Raw genomic sequence first — 17,659 nt, forward strand, 5'->3', positions numbered from 1 at the left:
ATTGGAAAAATAGATTCTACTCTTTTTACTAAAGGGTTAATGGAGAACTATTTGTGTGCCAAATTTATGTTGATGATATTATATTTGGTTCGACTAACCCTCGTTTTAGTGAGAAGTTTGGAAAGCTAATGTCGGAGAAGTTTGAGATGTCTATGATGAGTGAACTCAAATTCTTTCTTGGTTTGCAAATCAAACAAACTAAGGAAGGTACCTTTGTCTCTCAAACAAAGTACACCAAGGACTTATTCAAGAAGTTCAATATGCAAGAATGCAAAGGTATGACTACACCCATGCCTACTAGTGGACATCTTGATTTGTCCAAAGACGGTGAACCGGTTGATCAAAAGGTTTACCGCTCCATGATTGGTTCATTGTTATATCTATGTTCCTCTCGTCCCGATATTATGCTAAGTGTGTGCATGTGTGCAAGATATCAAACGACCCCCAAAGAATATCATCTTAAGGCTGTGAAAAGGATAGTGAGATACTTAATACATACACCAAATTTTGGCATTTGGTATCCTAAGAGGTCTTCTTCCAATCTTGTTGGTTACTCCGATTCGGACTATGCCAGAGACAAGGTTGATAGAAAGTCCACTTCGGGTACTTGTCAATTTCTTGGTAGATCTCTTGTGTCTTGGTCTTCCAAGAAACAAAACTCGATATCCTTATCCACCGCCGAAGCGGAATACATTGCCGCTGGTTCATGTTGCGCTCAATTACTTTGGATGACCAAACTCTTAAAGATTATGGGATATATGTGAAACATGTTCCATTGCTTTGTGACAATGAAAGTGCTATCAAGATTGCTCACAATCCCGTGCAACATTCTCGAACTAAGCATATTGAAGTTCGTCATCATTTCATTCGAGATCATGTTGCCAAAGGGGACATTGATCTTAAGCATGTTTGTACCAATAAGCAGTTGGCAAATATATTCACCAAACCGCTTGATGAGAATGTTTTTTGCCGTTTGAGAGGAGAATTTAACATCATTGATGCTTAAAACTTGGAGTAGAAACTCCATTTGGATACATGCAAGGCATGAGCCTTTGACTAATCCTTGATATTTCTTTCATGATGCTATTTATATGTCTTGGATATATTTGCACCCTTGCATGCTATCTAACCCTTGTAGGTACTTGGATGAATCTAAATCTATGAGATTGCATCCCACTCACATCATGAGCAATTTCTACATCACCAAGTCTCTACACAATGGTGGTTGAAGACAAGGAAGCACGAAGCCTTCAAACATATCCTTTGACAAATTCTACATTAAGTTTTATGTTTGTCATCTTGGATATACAAGTGCTCTTCCTTGCAAAGATAACCCATGTAGGAAGATGAACTCAAATTCCAAGTGATGCTCCCAACTCTTGATGAGCTACATCAACCTTGAGAAACCCACACAAGTTCAACTACGTGATCAAGATCAACACCACCACCCAAGGTATGTTATTCCATCTTAGAGAAGCTTTACTCCAAGTCATGGATCAAAGCAACTCAACAAGATGTGAATACATCAAGATGCTTAAACAAAAAATGGAAACCCCATTTTGAGCTTAAGCGATGAGTATGACCTATGATCAAGTGTCCTCACTTGACTCCTAAGTCAATATACTCTAACATAGGTGACTTTGTCGCCGACCAATTCTAGATGAAGTTCTCTTGTGTTTGTCTCGTGCATATTTATTTCCCCTTTCAAAAAAAACTTCATCTAGATTTCCTCTCTGATTATTTGTGTTCTGCATTCCCTGCATCCAATTCATTGCAAATCTTTCAGCAAATTCCTTGCAAATCCTTGTGAGATCTATATTGCCTAGTGAATCGGTCACACCTATTTGTTTCCTTCGGTCCAACCGAATTCTTTCAGCGCCACCGAAGCACATAACTCGGTGCCACCAATTTCACTACAGGAAAGACAGCTTGCCACTTGATTCCTGCATTCTTTTTGCTCCAGCTCCACTCAATGATTCTTGTCCTCTACCAGCATCACATTCGAATTGCTGCTTTGCTTTGTGACTCATGGACCAAACCCATTTGTAACAAAAATCCAGAAGAACCCTTCTTGGAAATTGATGTCAAAGGGGAAGAGAGAGAGATCACATCAAAGCTTAAGAGGGAGATCACATCAAAGCTTAAGCTTAATCATTTCTATAGGGGGAGAGCATACTCAAGGAGAGTGTAAGTAACCCCAGATGCTTGGTATTCCAGAGGAGAAAAGTCACATGTATTTAAGAGGGGAAAGACATGTTCATATTTGATTATTTGCATTAGCTCTATTTCTTTGTGTTGCTCTGATTTTCTGTTCCCTATCTTCTCCCAATATCCCATGCAAGATTCGGGGGGAGCAAGACATCTAAGGGAAGGGAATCCTTTGAATTCATTGCACATTTTTACCTTTGGGGACATGTCTATATCCAATAGAGTACTCAGTACTCACTCTCTACATGTCATCCCGGTCTTGGTACTCTTGTGGTCTCTTTTGTTTGCTCTGGCTAGTAGGTGTATCTGTGTTATCTAACCTTGTTTACTCAGGTTCATTCCTTCCTAAGCCAACTCAGGACCACAAGGTAAGTATATGCATCATAGTCATGTGTATGAGGATTTCATGCTGATATTCACATCATTTGCTCTGTTGCATATAGCCAAGATACATGTAACACATTGCTTACTCTCTGATGCTTATGCATTCACATGCTCCTATATTCCATATTTACATGATTGCATACATGTAGGGGGAGCCTATGCATGTTACATGTCTTTCCAAAGCTTTACTTGCTATTCTCTATATCTTTATCTAAAGCTTTGATGTATGCTGTCATCAATTACCAAAAAGGGGGAGATTGAAAGGACAAGTGCTCCCTGGGTGATTTTGGTAATTAATGTCAACATATCTCTTGTTGGACTAATGCTTCTACCTAGTATGTTTCAGATAAGTTCAACAATGGAGTGGAATGGACTAGAGGATGTGGAACAACTTCAAGATGCTGAGGACAAAGGATTGGCTCAAGCTCAAAGCTCAGGACTCTACATTTTATTTTAGTGATCCAAGATCACATTGAGTCCATAGGAAAGTCAATACTATTAAGAGGGGATGAGGTGTTGCTTAATGGCTTGCTTGCTCAAAATGCTTAGTGATATGCTCCAAAGCCCTCAACCACTTTCTCATATCCAAATATGTCCCAAACCAATAGTCAAACTCGGCCCCACCGAAATTGACTATCCGTCGCCACTGAGTTCTCTTGACATAGCCACCGCCAGAAACCCTAATCAATTCGGTCTCACAGATGGGATCTCGGTCTCACCGAGATGGGCTTGCAAACTCTCTGATTGCCTATTGCAATAATTTCAGTCCCACCGAGACATACAATCAGTCTCACAAAGTTTGCTTGGCCAACTCTCTGTTTTGCTTATTACCAAAATTGGTCCCACCGAGTTTGTGTAATCGGTCAAACCGAGATAAGGCTTTACCCTAACCCTAGCACATCGGTCCCACCGAAAACCCTAACGGTCACATTTTGAACTAAATCGGTCTGACTGAGTTGTATGATTCGGTCCCACCGAGTTTGGTGATTTGTGTGTAACGATTAGATTTTGTGTGGAGGCTATTTATACCCCTCCACCCACTCTTCATTTATAGAGAGAGCCATCAGAATATGCCTACACTTCCAACATACATTTTCTGAGAGAGGACCACCTACACTTGTGTTGAGGTCAAGATATTCCATTCCAACCACATAAATCTTGATCTCTAGACTTCCCCAAGTTGCTTTCCACTCAAATCATCTTTCCACCAAATCCAAATCCTGTGAGAGAAAGTTGAGTGTTGGGGAGACTATCATTTGAAGCACAAGAGCAAGGAGTTCATCATCAACACACCATTTGTTACCTCTTGGAGAGTGGTGTCTCCTAGATTGGTTAGGTGTCACTTGGGAGCCTCCGTCAAGATTGTGGAGTTGAACCAAGGAGTTTGTAAGGGCAAGGAGATCGCCTACTTCGTGAAGATCTACCCGAGTGAGGCAAGTCCTTCGTGGGCGACGGCCATGGTGGGATAGACAAGGTTGCTTCTTCGTGGACCCTTCGTGGGTGGAGCCCTCTGTGGACTCGCGCAACTGTTACCCTTCATGGGTTGAAGTCTCCATCAACATGGATGTACGGTAGCACCACCTATCGGAACCATGCCAAAATCTCTGTGTCTCCAATTTCGTTTGCACACTCCAATCCCATCCCTTTATATTCTTGCAACTTGCATGCTTTACTTTCCGCTGCTCATATACTCTTGTCATGCTTGCTTGATATGTATTGTGAATGTTTAAACTTGTGCTAAAACTCTACTTAAACCTAAAGAAGTTAAAAACTACAGCTTTTCTTACTCAGAGTCTATTCACCCCTCCCCCCCTCAAGACTTCACTTCTCGATCCTTTCACCACCTCGCGAACGTCCGCCGGAGAGGCCATGATATACCTCTTCTTGCCCGAACGCTCGTCGGGCTCCCCGAGATACGTGGTCGAGCTTAGGCTGCGACATTCTAGAGCAGGGGATGTGGATCTGGCGGGGATGGACATTGTAGGCCTCATCTAAAAACTCAGGGGAGTGGGGCGTCAGTATGGGAATCGCTGGGTAAGCTCAACTTTATTATCTAAGCTAGGAGGAACGGGCAGACCGGTAGGGGTTGGCGGCTGCGCCAGCAGCGCCGGTGGTGGCCGCGAGCTAGGGTTCGAGGGGGGAGGGGGCGGGTGGGGGGACTGTGGAGGGGGGTGTTTGAGGATACGATGCGGCTACTGAAAATTTTAGTAACAATTGGTGGATATGGTGGTGGACGAGGGAGGGCAACGGTTCAAATGACTCGGCTACTGCAATTTTACTATAAGGTCGGTGCTGGAGGAGTGTAGGCGACGGTTGAAGTACGGTGGCTAATAAAATTTGTGTAAAGTAATTGATGCGGGGCAGGAGTGACCAAGTTCACGCACGGTCCAATAACAATATGCGTGTATGATAATAAGGAAAAGTGGCAGAACCGCCGATTTTTGCAATGCTCAAGGCGGGTGGTTTGTTTTTATATTTTAGCTAGCTAGTCTATCACACACGGTTCGTCCTAATTTCCAAATAAACTTACCCACCTTTAGCTTGCGTAGGTGGTGATTTTACAACGCACTTGCATGGCACACGGTTAAGGCAGTACCTCCACACTTTGCTCGCGCTTGCGCGGTCATGGTGATTTTACAGTGCACTTGCATCGCACACGATTGAGCTAGTACCTCCACCTTCACTCGCGCTTGCGCAGTCATCGTGATTCACAGCGCACTTGCATCGCACACGGTTAAGATATTGTACCCGTGTTTGTTGAGCGTCATCAGAGTCTTTGCAGCAAAAAAGGTTAGAGAGGGTCAGAAGACAGCCACACCAGCATGTGGCCCAAATATATATGAGTGAAAAGGGTGGTCTGTGATGTTCAAAATTCCAATGCACAACTTTGACTGTGCAAGCCCACGGTTGGGCACGTCGTCGCAGATCGATGAGAGGGGCCAGAAGTCAAGAACCACCTGGAAGTGGCCAAATATATGTAGGAATATTGGGTGTGATGTTTAAAACTTTAAATACATAATGCATAATAGATTGAACCATCATAAAAGTCACATGAGAGGGACCACAAGACCAGCACCTCTTGCATGAAGCCCAAAATGATGTATGTTGGGAAGGGGTGATGTGTGTTTTCAATATAGAATAATGTACAATTTAGATGTGGTGCCTACCTCTCGATACAAACAACAACCATGAAGGCAAGGTAGTTAAGGACGAGATATGCAGGGTACGATGTAGGTCGAACCCAGCAGTCCGAGCATGTGGGAGGGAATCCTGACAACACATGAGCTCGAGCTTGGGTTGAGCGACATGTGACGGTGACCGGCACTAACTCGAACTAGGAGGAATCCATTCATGGCCAACACATACCCCTCGTTATCGGTCAAAGAGATGATATATATATATACACTCGGGGAGCCCACAGATATGCGTGTCATCACAAAACCGCACAAGGGAGACGTGGTAGATCAGAAGACCCCGTATACACTGCATGCGTCCCAAAAATATGTATGGGTACGGTGGTGTGTGATGTGTTTAAGTCCCGAATGCACAACTTCGATGGGCCACCAACTACATTACAAACCGAACACTGTACCCGACTCCATGCCTGGTTCAATACGTACGATGTCGGTTTCCCAACTTCGAGGCTGTGGGGGGGGGGGTCATCCCATGGATGCGCTCAAACTTTATTTGGTCTAGCATGGCACACATCTATACCCCTTATAGTGTGCGAATAACTTTGAAAGTTGGTCATTGGATGAAGCCAATCCGACGGTACAGAGATGGCAAATCCGAGCACTACTGGCTGTGGATATACATTCCACCAGATTTTGCCACATGTACAATCTAGAAGACTCCATGGTTGAACTTAAGCATAATGCACAAACCTCAAAATACAAGCACTTCTCATTTGTTCTAGAATCTTCCATATCTTAATTGCCCAAACATTTTTTTCTAAATGAATTGTCACTTTTTTTACTTTATGCATTACAATGCACAATTCCATGAACTTAAAATAGATTTTTTTATAAAAGTAATTGGTTTTGGATGAGATGAACTATAAGAATTAAACGAACATCTACAGCATGCCTATATGACTCAAAGCTTACATGCTCTAGTGTGGTATTGAATAATTTGGTTACCAAATCTCATGCGTGCAACACACGTGTACCTTACTAGTATCAATAGGAAACCATCATGGTCAAACCCTTCTCGTTGTTGGGTCAAAGGGATAGATTGTGTGGGGCCCCCTATTTGTCGATAAAGGATAGTATATATACCTCGGGGAGCCCACAGATATGTGCAGCGTCTATAAGCCGCACAAGGGAGACATGCTCGACAAGAATACCCTGCCCCCTATATCCTGCATGCGACCTGAAAGAGGTTTATATAATCGCCATGACAGGTCGAGTCAATCATTCTTTAATTTTTTAGAGCAAAAAATAACCAATAATAACATAGTCTACAAATTAGCAAAACAAGGATCCCAAGGTTTATATAATTGCCATGATAGGTCACTATAGAGATACATACATACATACATACATACATACATACATACATATACATATATATATATATAATGACCGTGTCATGGCATTTAAATGAAGCTTGAGATATGCAACTTCCCACCGGGTCACCCATCCTTGGACTACTCCAGCCCGAGCACGCTTAACTTCTACGTTCTATCCGACTAGGCTAGCGGATGGGAAGCTGCCCCTTGCTGATAGCAATTGCCTCCTTGCCATTAATGTGTTTCACGCTGGTCACCCTATGGGACCTACTCCCTCCTATCACACACATTTGTGCTTTTAGAAACTATGTGCGATATTTACATGGCCGGTGTGTCGCCGCTAGCCTTCAATGAGCACTGACACTGGTAGAGGGAAAATGATGGGAGAAGAGGCGGGAAACCGATAAGAGGAGTGGCGGGAAATGATAGCCTGTTTAGAAAATGCAGTAGAGAAGGAAGCATGAGCTAGCATGACGCATGCGCACAGTGCTTACCCATGTACTGCATGTGCTGTCGAAAGGGCCGAGGGTTGTCGTTCGATGTGGGAGTATCCAACGGTGCACACATACGATCCGTGGGGTTTGGGTTCTGGCCAATCAGAACACACGACTCAGATCACGCGCACAGCAGGGGGGAGGGGGCATCGGCCACGGCTTGGTAGGCACACAGATTTCGTGAGTGAACCATGTGCTATTTGAAAGCATTTCGTGAGAAGAATCTCGGTTTTTAAATCCCCGTAAAAGCAAAACTCACCCGAAAATCGTGAAACCTGGCAAGGTGTCACGACATGGCACATATATGTCGAGGAATTTTTTTCGTCCATTTTGGCGCAAGTTTTATTACAAGCCTCTTACAAACTGGAGCTTCTCTCAAAGAAGCCTCGTGGTTCCGATAGGGAAACAAGTCCCCCTTGTGGGCGAAACATAATCATTGCCTATTTTCGCCTTGTATTTTCTTCTACGGGAAACATGCAATGACAGGATATCCATGCTGAAATTTAAACTTAATTAGGGTTCGTTTGGCCTTTTTATACACTAATTGAGTTTCCTAGGCATTTAATGTCCATAATTCAAATCCGAACTTCAAATACATGCTCCAGTTCACCAAAATGGCTACAAAATTTATACATGTGTCCTTGGGTGCATGTTTAGGTCCCATGCCAGGAATGGGAATGAATTACAACTGTATCGGCATCCTGGCTCGTCCTCAAACATTTGGAATCTTGGTTTTTAAATCCCGTAAATCCTAAACTCACCAGAAAGTCATCAAAGGTGGCATGGTGTCACGTCATGGCACATATATGTTGTTGTAAAAACATTGTCCAATCTGGGCCAAGCTTTATTACAAACCTCTTACAAACTGAAGCTTCTCTCAAAGAAGCCTCGTGGTTCTGATTGGGAAACATGTTCCTTAAGGGAGTCCTGGACTAGGGGGTCCCCGGGCTTCCGAGCTATGTGATATGGGCCGGACTGATGGGACAAGAAGATATAAGATCGAAGGGCCTTCCCTGTGTCCGGATGGGACTCTAACTTACGTGGATGGCAAGCTTGGCGTTCGGATGTGAAGATTCCTTTCTTTGTAAACCGACTCTGTACAACCCTAGGTCCCTCCGGTGTTTATATAAACCGGTGGGTTTAGTCCGTAGAGGCAATAACAATCAGATAGGCTAGACATCCAGGGTTTAGCCATTACGATCTCAAGGTAGATCAACTCTTGTAACCCCTATACTCATCAAAGTCAATCAAGCAGGAAGTAGGGTATTACCTCCATCAAGAGGGCCAGAACCTGGGTAAACATCGTGTCCCCTACATCCTATTACCTTCGATCCTCAGACGCACAGTTCGGGACCCCCTACCCGAGATCGGCCTGTTTTGACACTAACATTGGTGCTTTCACTGAGAGTTCCTCTGTGCTGTCGACGGAAGGTTCGATGGCTCGTTCGATCATCTGCAATGATGTTGTTTCGGAGGAGATTTTCCTCCCCGGACAAATATTTGTATTCGCTTGATTCGCACTGCGTGCCAATCCGATTGCCCACCTTGAGCAGAACGACAGCTACGCCCCTGGTCATCAGATCAGTTTCGGGAACCTAAACTATGTCACCGATATCCGAGGAAACTTGATCTTTGAAGGATTCACAGCCCCGACCGCAGCTCCGGCCTTAGATCTAGAGCAGGCCACCGGGTCCGAAGATGGGAATTTAGAGCCTGTCGGACTCCCTACAATTATGGTTCTCGCTACCGGAGATCCAGAGGGGACGACGTCATTAGCAGACCCAAATACGAACCGAACTCCCCTTGTCGCTAGAGCACTGGACTCTCCCTCGGATTATAAATCCAAACTCTCGAGGTCCGCGACAAGCGGGCGCGGCCAGGAGGCCCTCACCCCGGTCGGCCCAGTGGACTCTCGTCTCTATGACCAAACCTCGCTCCTAAACGAGGCTTTGGACTTAATGCGATCCCTCGCCATAACAGAGGAATCACTTCCAAATTACACCCAGCCAAGACTAGGGGCTGAGAGCGGGGAATTTTACGTCCCACCCACCACCCACTTTATAGACACTGTCGAAGATCCAACCAACATGCTGGACTATGCCTCCGAAGATATCGACGGTATGGACAATGATGCCGGACACGATCAAGGCCAAAACCCTCCATTTACCGGACGTTGGACGGCCAGCTCCACATATGACGTATACATGGTGGATACACCTAAAGAGGATGACGATGACTGCAAGAAGGATCCGGTTGAGGAAAAGCCTCCCGAAGCACCTCCAAAGTGTCAACGTCAGCGGCGCTGCTCAAAATCGCGTCACAAAAAAGACAGCAATACTGGCACCGAAGACAATAACACTCCGGAGAACGCCGAAGACCCCGACGCCCCCATCGAGCCAACAACCAAACAGGATGATTGGGAGGATGGGCAAGTTAACCCTGACGATCCTATTGGGAACGAGGACTCAGAGGACAGTAACTACCTACCGATCTCCGAAGAGGATGTGAGCCTCGGCGACGAAGATTTCATCGTGCCGGAGGAACCCCTCGAATAAAAGCACTTTAAGTGCCGGCTAAGCGCCATAGCAAGAAGCCTGAAAAAAGAAGCAGCAGCTGTCGGATTTCGGGTTCCGGCAGACCCTTGAGGTTCGAACACTGGGGTGCGCGCGGAGATTTCGCCTCCTACCTACCTGCACCCCTCCGCCTTGCAAAGATCTAAACTAAGGAAAGAACAACACAAGAGACACAGGGTTTATACTGGTTCGGGCCACCGTTGTGGTGTAATACCCTACTCCAGTGTGTGGTGTGGTGGATTGCCTCTTGGGCTGATGATGATGAACAATACAAGGAAGAACAGCCTCGCGAGGGTCTGTTCTTGGCTGGGGCGATGAACTGCTGGGAGGAGTCCAGTCACCCTTCTCTCTCTCTCTCTCTCTCTTCCTGATCTTCTCTATCCTTTGATCCCTCCGGCTCGGCTCTCTCTTTCGGCTCCCTTTGGCTCTGTGGGTGGTTGGTCCTATTTATAGAGGCCCTGGTCCTCTTCCCAAATATCGAGCGGGAAGGGATCCAACAATGGCGGGCTAATTTGAAGGGGGACAGCTAGTATCAACTATCATGACAAAAGTAGTCTTCGCCTGTGCAAAGCTCTGGTGATGACGCCGTCTTGGGCTCCACGGTGACCTCCGTCTCATAGTCCTCCTGGTCTTGGTCTCGTTGCACCAAAATGGCAACCTTTGCCTGATGCCTCGGTAGTCCGCGGCTGCACTTGGCCCCTTTGCACCAAAGAGGTAGGGAGGACACTGCGCGGGCTGGCACCCGCCTGGCACCCCCGGTCGTCATGGCTTGCGTCACGGGCACCTCGTGAGGTACCCCGCCTTGATCTCTCCGCCTCCTCGTGAGCCAGCCTGACGAGGCCACGCCTGAGGAAGCTCCGCGTCGTCCGCCCCGCGAGGCTTGGCCCCTCGCGAGGGTCTTGGGTTTGTGTTGGTGAAGATGGGCCGCGCTGGGCCCCCCTTTGAGCCACGCCGCAGGCCGCAGGTAGGAAAGTCTGGGAACCCCCGTTCCCAGAACGCCGACAGTAGCCCCCGGGCCCAAGGCGCGCCCGGACTTGGCCGTGTAGGGAGGCGGAAGGGCAAGAGCGAAGCGCCGTGGGCCCTAACAGCCTGCGGCCTTGGGCGCCGCGTGGCGGTTGGTTGGATGGGCGCCTCCACTGCCCCATGGCGCCTCGGCAACTGCACGGATTGGGCAAGTCCCTGCATGCAAAGTGGGTCGTGATTACCTATAATCATGGAGGTCGGCGGTTGGCCTTCGCCAGCCATAAGTACGGGACAACGCGCGCCCTTCCAGTCCATCCCACCTTGCTTCTCCTTCTTCCCGATCCTTGCTCCGTCTTGCTGCGATGGCTCCGATCCGCCGATTCTCGACGGCAGAGAAGGGAAAAGCTCCCTGAGAGGGGCAAGACCCACTCCCGCCGAAGAAACGGCTCGTCCCCCATGGCCCGGACGAAGGGGCCCTTCAGGTGGTGTCAAGGCCTTGGTGCGAGCGGGTGCCGCCGGGGTTCCCGCTTCCATTGTACGCCCACGTCGAGGGCCCCAAAGGAGCTGATGCTGACCGCCATGGGCGGCGCCGCCGTCGGCGCCAACGGGTCACGAAGGTGTGGGTCGTCCCCCCTGGGGTCCACACCAAGGGCTCCTACCAAGAGTTCGTGCTCCACGTCGCCATTCCTCTTCAGTCTTGGATCCACCTTCCTCCCTTCTTCGCCTCCATCATCCCGCAGGGGGAGCCCCTGGAGCTTTGGCTGCAGCACGCCGGCTGCAGCACCCTCGCGACCGAGGCAGAGGTCGTGGTCGTTGCCCCGGGCGAGGTCTTCATGACTCGGGGCTGGAGAGAGATCGCCCAGGTTTGCAGGGTAAGGGGCGTCTTCGCGGTCCACTTGGATTACGACGGTGCTTCGGTGATGCTCTTCAAGGTCTTCGATGCGAGCGGGCACCGGCTGGAGTGCTGCCCCGGGGAAGGTGGCCCAGACCCTGCCGCGACGAGGATTGGGCCCGCCGACCGCTCCCTTGGCGGCTCCTCAGGCGGTGGAGGCGTCGGAGGCTCCAGCGACTCCGGCGAGCTCTTCGCGACTCCGGAGACAAACGACGACAGCTACGAGCCCCCGAGCCGGCGCCGCTCCTGGAGCAGGGTGGGCTCGTCAGGCCGCCGCCGTCTCTGATCTGGATGGGGTTGGCGTCGGTGCTTGACGGCCCACTGTTGATGATGGCGTCTTTTGCAGGGTCGCGCGTAGTTTGTGTCCCTTTAGGATCTGTTCCCTGCGAGGAATTAAAAACGCGTCCCGTGGGGGCTTGTAAGGTGCGTGTGATCTTGTTTTGTCAATATAACCCTTGTCGTAGAATTGCGCGAGTTGCTCATTCCGTCTTAGCTCAGTCCTCCCTTTCGAACCTCACGAGGGCTTGGTGCTCTACGCCGACGGGTCCCAGTCCCAAGGCGACTTTAGCCGTCGCTGGTATGCCAGGTCGCGATGCCGTGGTCAAGGCCAGGAGGTGAGCGACCCAGAGTCCGATAAGAGCCCCTGAGTCACGATGCTCAGGAGGTCTCCCTTGGCGCCCAAGCAGCCGTTGTTTGGTGAGAAAGGAGAGAGGCGTCGCTAACACGGGGTAGCATTAGGTGCGGGGATGGTGCCCGGCAACTTGTGCTTCCGGGTGATGACTTATCTCGAGGATCAGGGGCCGCTCTCTAGTGTGTCGCCGGGTCCGTGCATCGGCACGCGCGAGGTTGCTCGGCGAGGTCCTCGTGTGTCTCTCCCCTCTCGCCTTTACTCCCCTTTCTGCTGTACGTCCTCGGGTCCCGGCCCTCGAGCGAGTCTCAGCCGTCGCTGGTATGCCAGGTCGTGATGCCGTGGTCAAGGCCAGAGGGTGAGGGCTGGAGAGCCAGTAGGAGCCCTGAGTTGCGATGCCCAGGCACCCCCCCTTTAACATGCAAGCGGTTCGCGCGGACGAGAGCGAAGGAGACACCACAAGGGCCTCGCCCGACGCAGCTCCTTCAGGAGGTCCTGCAGGTCCATCATAGAAAAAACAAGGGGTTGCCATGACAATTGGCAGTCAGCCGTTGGTTGCTTCCGAGGGGTAGTGAGGCACTGAAAGCTTGACGAGGTGACGCTATGCGGGGCTGCCGCGGCCAGAGCTCAGCCATCCAGGTTTGTCGGCGTTGCAGGGACGGACCCATGCGCAAGCGTCGTGCCGTTTGGGAGCAGCTCTGTTAGTTTGCGTCAGCTGAGCAGGCAACTAGGTAAAACACATTAGCCGCGAAGGAGTGGATTCGTTCAAGTAGATGCTGGGAATGCGGACATCACTGGGTCAGGCCCGAGCGACTCAGGGGGTCATGCAGCCCGAGGGGCGCCCCCAACAAGGTAAGCTAACAACATGGAATAAAAAGGGATACACGCCGCAGGGACGGACCCACGCGGCCTGGGAATAATGCAGCCCTGGGGGGCGTTCCCAGCTGGAAATAAAACTTGAAAGATGTCACCTGATGATGCTGAGGACGAAGGAGCGTTGGTGTAGCAGGCTTGGTGGACTACGGGAGCCGATCCTCACGAGCCCCCAGGCCCAGGGGCCTCGGGGGGCTCCGAAGGTGCTGGCGGCTCCTCACGGGCCATCTCCATCCCTGCCAGGGCTGCGGAACGCCCTGCCTCTCGTGCCTCCGTGATGCCCCTCATGAGGCGCCGGTACGTGTCAGCCGCGTTCGGCAAGCCATAAGGCATGCGAACGTAGCTGTGGGGTGGGCCTCCGCAGCGCCCCACTCGCGAGGGCCAGAGGCGCTCCAGAGAGGCGACTCGGTTGAGCCCTGGTATGTCGATGCAGATGCGCAGCCCTCCATCCTCGCTTGGAAGGGGAGCCACTGCGGGCAGGCGGTGGCCGCCTTTCATGACTCTTGACTCCTGTAGCTCCTGAATGGCCTTGCTGACGAACTCCTGAGGGTCTGTATCTCCTTGCCTTGCTCCTTCTTGAGGGAAACGTGCTTCGAAACACGCCTCCATGTGGTGCCCAAGTGCCTCCCTCGTGACCCTGGCTAGGTCGGTGGCCCTCTAGGGGAGAGCCCCCGAGCCCTGCCTGAGGGGGGCGCCGGGCGCGCTTTCCTATGCGATGGAAGGAGGTTCCCCCTGGGCAGACGCGGGCCCAAAGGGGCCTGCCTCCTGAGTGGTCGGGCCGGACGATGTCTTCTTCTTCTTAGGGGTGGTCTCGGGAGGCCTCCTGCTTCCATGATCCGGGTCTTCTAGTGACGCGACCTGAAAGGCTCGTTCCAGGGAACACACCGCGTCCTTCTCTTCACATGGCACCATGATGACTCCGCCGCTTCCTGACATCTTGAGGACGTTGTAGCCGTGGTGAGTTACGGCCATGAACTTGGCCAGCGCTGGGTACCCAAGGATGGCGTTGTACGGCAGGCGAATGTGAGCGACGTCGAAGTCGATGAGCTCGGTGTGGTAGTTGTCGCGTGCCCCGAAGGTGACAGGGAGGCGGACCTGCCCAATCGGGACCGTGGAGCCGTCGGTGATACCGGAGAAAGGCTTGGTTGGCTGAAGCTGGCTGTAGGGCACTTGGAGGTTGTTGAATGTTTCCACGGACAGGACGTTGAGCCCTGCACCGCCATCGATGAGGGTCTTGGTGACCACCACGTTGCTGATGGTTGGGGAACAAAGCATCGGGAGAACTCCGGCTGTAGCCGCACACTTGAGCTGATCTGCTGAGCTGAACGTGATGGCGCACGCCGACCACCTGAGAGGGCGTGTGGCTTCGAGCCTGGGGAGGACTGCGTTCACTTCGCGGCTGAACTGCTTGAAGATGCGCTGAGAGGCTGGGGCTTGTGCCCCGCCCAGGATGCAGGTGATCGCGCGTGGCTCCTGGAAGCCCCCAGCCCCCTCGTCCTGGTGGCGGTCCTCGTTTCTCCTTGGCTGCGGCGGCAGCGGTGGGAGGCCTGCGTTGCCTTGCGGGCGATCCTCGCGAGGCTGATCCCTCCAGCCTCCCTCGCGAGGCGGGTCTTGCCAGCGATCCTCGCGAGGTTGATCGCGCCACCCTTGGCGCGGGCCACGGTCTTCCCAGCGTCCTACGTTCCTTCCTCCTCCTCGGCCGTAGCCCCGGTCACTGCGGTCAGGGTGACGGCCGATCCTTCCTTCTCGCACGGGTCGGAGCTCTTGACATTCGTTGGTGTTGTGGGTGTGGAGGTCGTGGTACACACAGTACCGGCTGCCCTTGGAAGGTTCGGGCTGATCTCTGCCCCGCTTGGTGTCCGGTTCTACCGCGAGCACGGCAGCCCCCTTGTGCTTCACATCCTTGGCCTTGGGCTTCTTCTCTTCTGGGTCTGCGGCAGGCAGCTCAAGGAGGGAGAGGCGCCCTTCCTCCGGCCCAGGCGCACTTGGTTGCCAGGTTGAACAGTTCCAAGGAAGTGCACAGGTCTTCGTGCATCGCCAGCTCCTCCTTCATCTTGACGTCGCGCACGCCGTCGGAGAAGGCCGAGATGATGGCCTCCTCAGTTACCTTGGGGATCTTGAGGCGCGCGTTGTTGAAGCACTAGATGTCCTTCTGTAGGGTCTCCCCGGGCTGTTGCTTGATGCGGCGCATGTCGCTCACGGCGGGTGGCCGGTCGCGAGTGCCTTGGAAGTTGGCGATGAAGTGGGTGCGCATCTCGTCCAGGAGGAGATTGTGCCTGGAGCCAGGTTCAGGAGCCAGGTGCGGGCCCCCTCCTTGAGTGCCGTGGGGAACCAGTTCGCCATGACCTTCTCGTCTCCGTTGGCACCTTCGATGCCCAGCTCGTAGAGCTGGAGGAACTCCGCAGGGTCAGCCGTGCCGTCGTAGCGAGGAGGCGGGTCTGGCTTGAACTTGCCAGGCCACGCGATGTTGCATAGCTCGGCGGTGAAGGCGCGGCAGCCTTGTAGGATCTAGAAGTAGATGTGTCTAGAGGGGGGTGATTAGACACTTAGTGCTAAAGTTGCAATTTTTAAACTTTTTCGGTTTAAGTGGAGTTTAGGCACAATTTCAGCACACACAATACATATCAAGCAAGCATACAAAGAGTATATGAGCAGAGGAATGTAAAGCATGCAACTTGCAAGAATGTAAAGGGAAGGGTTGGAGAATTCAAACGCTATTGGAGACACGGATGTTTTTCCCGTGGTTCGGATAGGTGGTGCTATCCTACATCCACGTTGATGGAGACTTCAACCCACGAAGGTAACGGTTGCGCGAGTCCACACAGGACTCCACCCAAGGGTAACGGTTGCGCGAGTCCACACAGGGCTCCACCCACGAAGGGTCCACGAAGAAGCAACCACCCACAAAGGGTCCACGAAGAAGCAACCTTGTCTATCCCACCATGGCCATCGCCCACACAGGACTTGCCTCACTAGCGGTAGATCTTCATGAAGTAGGTGATCTCCTTGCCCTTACAAACTCCTTGGTTCAACTCCACAATCTTGTCGGAGGCTCCCAAGTGACACCTAGCCAATCTAGGAGACACCACTCTCCAAGAAGTAACAAATGGTGTGTAGGTAATGAACTCCTTGCTCTTGTGCTTCAAATGATAGTCTCCCCAACACTCAACTCTCTCTCATAGGATTGGGATTTGGTGGAAGGAAGGTTTGAGTGGAAAGCAACTTGGGAAGGCTAGAGATCAAGATTCATATGGTAGGAATGGAATATCTTGGTCTCAACACATGAGTAGGTGGTTCTCTCTCAGAACATATGAGTTGGAATGATGTGTGTGTTCTGATAGCTCTCCCCTCGAATGAGAAGGAGGTGGAGGGGTATATATATCCTCCACACAAAATCCAACCGTTACACAGTTTTCCAATCTCGGTGGGACCGAATCAATAAACTCGGTCGGACCGAAAATGTAAACCTAGTGACCGTTAGTGACTTCGGTGGGACCGACTGGATCAACTCGGTGGGACCGATGTGCTAGGGTTAGGGTAAATCCAAAACTCAGTTTGACCGATTACTCAAACTCGGTGGGACCGATTTGGGTAATAAGTGAAACTGAGATTTGGTCAAGCAAACTCGGTGGGACCGATTGCATATCTCGGTGGGACCGAGAATATTGCAATGGGTAACAGAGAGTTTGCAAGCCCATCTTGGTGAGACCGAGATCCCATCGGTGAGACTGAACTGATTTGGGTTTGGCAGTGGCTTATGACAAGTGAAACTCGGTGGCGCCGGATAGGAAGAATCGGTAGGACCGAGTTTGGCTTAGGGTTTAGGTCATATGTGGATATGGGAAAGTAGTTGAGGATTTTGGAGCATATCATTAAGCACATGAAGCAAGAGGCTCATTAAGCAACACCTCATCCCTCCTTGATAGTATTGGCTTTTCCTAAAGACTCAATGTGATCTTGGATCACTAAAATATAAAATGAAGAGTTTTGAGCTTGAAGCTTTAGCCAATCCTTTGTCCTTAGCATCTTGAAGGAGTTCCCACAACCTTTAGTCCATGCCACTCCATTGTTGAACTTATCTGAAACATGCTAGATAGAAATGTTAGTCCAACAAGAGATATGTTGTCATCAATT

Source organism: Triticum urartu, chromosome 1A, assembly GCF_056163025.1.
Source record: "Triticum urartu cultivar PI428250 chromosome 1A, HENAU_Tu73, whole genome shotgun sequence".
Classification (NCBI taxonomy): Eukaryota; Viridiplantae; Streptophyta; class Magnoliopsida; order Poales; family Poaceae; genus Triticum; species Triticum urartu.